Raw genomic sequence first — 6,376 nt, 5'->3', positions numbered from 1 at the left:
TTCAAAGTGTTGGTGCTGACCTTTAAAGACCTAAACGGCCTCGGTCCAGTATACCTGAAGGAGCATCTCCACCCCCATCATTCAGCCTGGACACTGAGATCCAGCGCCGAGGGCCTTCTGGCGGTTCCCTCATTGCAAGAAGTGAGCGCACGCCCTTCAGATGTGAGGAAATAAGTAGCTATCTTATCTTTAAAAGACATCTGAAGGCAGCCCTGTTTAGGGAAGTTTTTAATATTTAATGCTGTATTGTTTTTAATACTCGATTGGGAGCCGCCCAGAGTGGCTGGGAAAACCCAGCCAGATGGGCGGGGTATAAATTATTATTATTATTATTATTATTATTATTATTATTATTATTATTATTATTATTATTCCGTGCACTGCTCTGGTTTTGCCAGAAGCGGCTCAGTCATGCTGGCCACATGACCCAGAAAAACTGTCTGTGGAAGCAGACAAACGCTGGCTCCCTTGGCCTGTAAAGCGAGATGAGCGCCACAACCCCAGAGTCGTTCATGACTGGATTTAATTGTCAGGGGTCCCTTTACCTTTACCTCTTTAGGCTCCCAGTGGCTACAATGGCTGTGTTTTATCGCCACTGTTGGAGGCAGCGTTGTCAGTTAGAGAGATGGCGAGTAAAGGGTGACATGACAGAAGCTTATACAATTATGTGGAGGAAGCAGATAGAGAGAAAAGCTCCTTCCTCTCTCCTAACACAAGAACAATGGGCATTCAACAAAACTGAAGATTGGAAGAGTCAGGACAGAGAAAATAAAGGGTTTCTTCATGGCAAACTGTTAGAATTCCTGCTCCATGATTGCAGTCATGGGATTGTTGTCTTTCACATGATGGTGTATGTTTTGACTCCAGAGAGTGGGAAGTGACGGAAGCAGGATGTTTGTGTTACTGTGTTCTGTGAAGTGGGACTATTGTCCTTATTTCTTTTCCTCTCTGCTGTCTGATGCTAGAGAGAGAGGGAGCCATGTTGCAGTGCTCCGTGTGTGTTTATATGTAAATAAAGTAGATTAGCCAAAATGCTGAGTTGCTGAGGTCTGTCATGCGCATGCTGCACAAACTCTGCAGATCCCTAAGTGTGCCAGTGTCGGTTGGCATTGGTCGTTGTGATATCCGGGCTGAAGAAAGCTTTTGAAGCTCCCGAACCATTGACCAGGAGGGAGAGAACATGCCAGTCGGGCATGTGTCTCTACTAGGGTCCTACTTGAGTGTAGACTGAATTCCTGACAAGAACTTGCTCCTCCAAGAGACAACCTAAATGGCTTTAAAAGAGGATTTAGCTTCCTGATGGACAAGGCAATCAATGGCTACCAGTGAGAGCCAGTGTGGTGTAGTGGTTAAGAGTGGTGGACTCATAATCTGGTGAACCGGGTTTGCTTCCCCGCTCCTCCACATGCAGCTGCTGGGTGACCTTGGGCTAGTCACACTTCTCTGAAGTCTCTCAGCCCCACTCACCTCACAGAGTGTTTGTTGTGGTAGAGGAAGGGAAAGGAGATTGTTAGCCGTTTTGAGACTCCTTCGGGTAGTGATAAAACGGGATATCAAATCCAAACTCTTCTTCTTCTACCAGCCACAATGGCTCTGCTCTGCCTCTCTCTCTCAGACCTGTGAATGACCTGCTCTGCCTGTCATTTCCGTGACACAGGATCAGAGTTTGCGGACCTATTCCCAGCCTGGCAGGAACACTCAGGGTGCAAAGCAAGAGCCAGCGATGGGTATGGCCCGAGTTTGAAGTCTGCTGCTCCTGATTTAGACCACCAGCGGCCCAAACCAGCACCTTGTTGCAAGGTTGTTGTGAAAAAGTGACCCTCCTTCCCGAAGTCTCCTCAAAAGTTGCAGCGAGGAAGCTGCCCCAAATTTTGCCTCTTTTGTTAGCTCACATGGAAGTCCGCATTGCCTTCCAGTGCAGCCTGCTGGAGACGTGTGACATTTCCTACTGCCAATAGCGATCTGATTTGAAGCGCCTCGTTTCATGCTAAATAGGTCACGGCCGACGCAGCGAGATGGGTAGCACATTGGAAGCAACGAGAAACCCTTCTAAATCACCAGGAGCCAATTGAGCCGCTTGCGTTGTATGTTGCAGATTCGAGGAACTTAAAACAGAAAGCAAATAGCAATGCACATTCCAAACCCATTATAGATGAATAACCTTGAGGAATTTAGCAAATGCAAGCCAATTTTCAGCTGGCTAGAAAATGCATGCTGCTTTAATTCAGGGATGGCTATAGCGCAGGGGTGCCCAAACATTTTTCAAAGAGGGCCATATTTGAAGAACTGAACATGCGTGAGGGCCAAACAAAGTTGTAGAGCTTTTTTTCAGGATTGGAGTTACTGATTTAGGATTTTACCCCAGGATATACTGCTTCAGGGACTGGATTAAATCAACCATCGGGTTGGATTAATAATAATAATAATAATAATAATAATAATAATAAATTTTATTTATACCCCGCCCTTCCTGGCCAGAGCTGGGCTGAGGGCAGCTAACAACAGTAAAATTACAGTAAAAACATAATAGGGGGGAATAAACACCAATAATACAGGTTAAAATGCAATTTAAAATGCAGCCTCATCAAAACCATAAGGGGAGGGAAACATAAGGGTCAGACTGAGTCCAAACCAAAGGCCAGGAGGAACAGCTCTGTCTTGCAGGCCCTGCGGAAAGATGTCAAGTCTTGCAGGGCCCTGGTCTCCTGTGATAGAGCGTTCCACCAAGTTGGGGCCAGTATTGAAAAGGCCCTAGCACTAGTTGAGACCAATCTAACCACCTTGAGACCTGGGACCTCCAAAATGTTGACATTTGTGGATCTTAAGGTCCTCCGTGGGGCATACCAGGAGAGGCGGTCCCATAGGTACGTGGGTCCTAGGCCGCAAAGGTCTTTAAAGGTCAAAACCAGCCCCCGAAACAGACTTTGGACATGCCTGCTATAGCGGGAGGCATCAGACAGGTTGTTTGCAGGACATTAGAGAGCACACCCCCGTAGGTTTGCCTGTCAGAATCAGCCCCACTGCCAGCAAAACCCCTTCCCCCTAAGAGGAAGGTGGTCAGGAGCATGGCTTTGACCCTCGGCTTCCAAGTAGCAACACTTTGCAGAATGCCCCAGGTCCTGCTGATTTCAGCGAGAGCCAGGGTGTTCCAGCTATGGAAGTGGTAGTGAGTGGGTTGGCGTACGGGGAGGGGAGGAAGGAGACAGCCATTCCCATCTTGCCTCAGGTGGCAAAATGAGACAAGTCACCACTGTTCTATACACCAGGGATGGGGATTAATTAGTTCTCTTTGCATTTAAGGTGAACCTACCTAACAAGGTCCATATAGTTAAAGCTATGGTTTTCCCAGTAGTGATGTATGGAAGTGAGAGCTGGAACATAAAGAAGGCTGATCGCCAAAGAATGGATGCTTTTGAATTATGGTGCTGGAGGAGACTCTTGAGAGTCCCATGGACTGCAGAAAGATCGAACCGATTCATTCTGAAGGAAATCAGCCCTGAGTGCTCACTGGAAGGACAGATCGTGAAGCTGAGGCTCCAATACTTTGGCCACCTCATGAGAAGAGAAGACTCCCTGGAAAAGACCCTGATGCTGGGAAAGATGGAGGGCACAAGGAGAAGGGGAAGGCAGAGGACGAGATGGCTGGACAGTGTTCTCGAAGCTACCAGCATGAGTTTGACCAAACTGTGGGAGGCACTGGAAGACAGGAGTGCCTGGCGTGCTCTGGTCCGTGGGGTCATGAAGAGTTGGATACAACTAAACGACTAAACAACAACACCTAACATGCATGAATGAATTCTGAAAAATGGGCAGGGAAACTCAGGCAAACTTCCATGTGGGAATTCTAAAATAAAGAAACTCAAAGTGATGTGGGAGTTGGATGAATTGAGCAGAAGGTTGGGACAATAGTAACTGTGGTCTTTGGAACTCCCTGCCCATTGTTTTTAGGCAGGTGCCTTCCCTGAGCTGTTTTCGGCAGCTGCTAAATCTGTTTGCTTGTTTGCCTCCCCAGATACGTAAAGCTGACATGTATTTGGGAGATGCAATTTCATTTTGCGACATCTGTTTTTAACTGCTGAATGGACGGAGGTGGCAATGGCTCTGCGTACCAGTTGCCGGAAAACCAGGTGGGAGAATGCTGCTCTTGTGCTCAAATCCTGCTCTCTTGCTTCCCACAGGCATCTGGTTGTCCCCTGTGAGAACAGGATGCTGGTCTAGATGGGCATTGGCCTGATCCATAGGACTCTTCTTATTTGTGTGGGTCCTGTAGGAGAGGCCGGGCACAGCGCCCTCTGTTGTGATTTAGCCAAGGTCAATAATGTCTAGGCAACACGATGACCACATACATAAGTAATAGACCATCTTTATAGAATTCCTTCAAATCATAAAAAGTTCAAAATGAAATCTTTATTCTCAAAGTCTCTGAAAATCTTTAAATGAAACGAGGTACCAAACATAGTACGGTGGGAGACAAGCTGTGAAGCTTTGTGTAATCAACAATGATGTCCAACACTGAACGGTAATTCCGGATATTGACTACTGTTTCGTAGAATTCTTTGTCACCTTGGTGGGTGGATATAGAATGCTTCATAAACCCATCTTATTTCAAATGAATGTATATAAATGAAAATATCAAATGCTGTGGAACAGTGCTCATGTAATAATGTATTTTGATATTTTCATTTATATCAGTTCACAGCTTGTCTTCCACCGTACAAAGTTTGGTGCCTTGCTTCATTTAAAGATTTTCAGAGACTTTGAGAATAAAGATTTCATATTGAGCTTTTTATGATTATGAAGGAATTCTATGAAGATTGTATATTACTTACAGTGGTACCCCGCAAGACGAACGCCTCGGAAGACGAAAAACTCGCTAGACGAAGGAGTTTTTCATTTTCTTAGCCGCTTCGCAAGACGCATTTCCCTATGGGCTTGCTTCGCAAAACGAAGCTTGCCCCGCAAGCTCTGGGGAATGCGTTCCTATGGAGACCGTCTGGGGACAGAGGGGAAGCGCCGCGCGCCTTCCCCGCTGTCCCCGGACCTCTTTTGAACCAAGGGGCGGCAACGGGGAGAAGCGATCTTCTCCCTGCCGCCCCTTGCTTTAAACAGGTCCGGGAACAGGTCCCCGGACGGTCTCCATAGGAACGCATTGATTGATTTTCAATGCATTCCTATGGGAAACCGTGCTTCGCAAGACGAGAAACTCGCAAGAAGAAAAAACTTGCGGAACGAATTAATTTCGTCTTGCGAGGCACCACTGTATGTATATGGTCATCGTGTTGCCTAGACATTGTTGACGTTCTCTTTGCAAAACAGGGGTTTGTTTGGTGATTTAGCCCAGCCCAATGGAATCCAAAGAAGAGAGTTTTGCCACAGCCTTGAGGTAGGCTGTTTTCACTGCCAGAGATGAACTTTCAGCTCCATGGGTTAGTAGCAAAAGGAGATTAACTAAAGAAGACGGAGGCAGCTGCCACCTGTTCATCTGCAGAAGATGATCCTTGTTTCCTTTCTTGGATTTTATTGACTTTAGTGCCTTAGAAACTGGGCCCCTTGGTATAAAATCTTAATCAGGCAAAGGGTTAGAGATGGGTTATTATTATTTTTCTTTTGACTTCCTTTATCCTGTATCTGGCCTCCTTATTTACTTCTTCTAAGCTGTTTCCTTTACGAATAATTATTAAGGTTTTTCTAATTATAACTTTTATCGTCTTTTATTTGGTTGTTTGTCTTGTCGTATGTTATGCTTATTGTATGTTATCTTCCCGTTTAATGAGGGTGGATTTCGGTATTGAGAGGGTGGGGGGTTTATGTTATGTTGTAAATAAAATTTCCAATAAAAAATTATTAAAAAATAATAAAATAAAACAATTATTATTTTTCTTTTGAAAACAACACAGTCCGGTTGCAGCGTCTCTAGGGACTGCGCCATTGAAATGGGATTTATTTCTGAGTCCCCTATAAACATCTTGTGGAAGTTCTCTTTCTTTTCTTAAATGATGAGTTGATTTCACCCCCCCCCCAAGCATCTAGTGATGAGTGAGAAGCATAATGTGGCCCTCCAGTTCTCCTTCTTTGGCCCTTTCCAGTCTGCATCCCCTATCCCCAGTCCACACCTCAAACTGGTCTAGTTCTTCCACCTCTCCCTGTGCTTTTGGCATGCCTGAATGTGTCCTTGGACACTGATAGGGTACCTTGCTTGTCTGGGTGGCGTAAAGGACAGAGTGATGGGTCCAGGTGTATGTCGAAGCTCCTGCCTTTTACTGTACAAAGCTAGGAAGCATGCCAGTTGTTCCACCTACTGCCGCCTCTGGCCTCATCCACCCTGGAAGGTCGCCCATGAAAGGAAATTGCCCCCCAGGCTGAAAAAAATCCCCCA

This window comes from Podarcis melisellensis (assembly GCF_964234715.1).
Source record: "Podarcis melisellensis genome assembly, chromosome: 12".
NCBI lineage: Eukaryota > Metazoa > Chordata > Lepidosauria > Squamata > Lacertidae > Podarcis > Podarcis melisellensis.
This window is presented reverse-complemented; position numbering follows the sequence as displayed.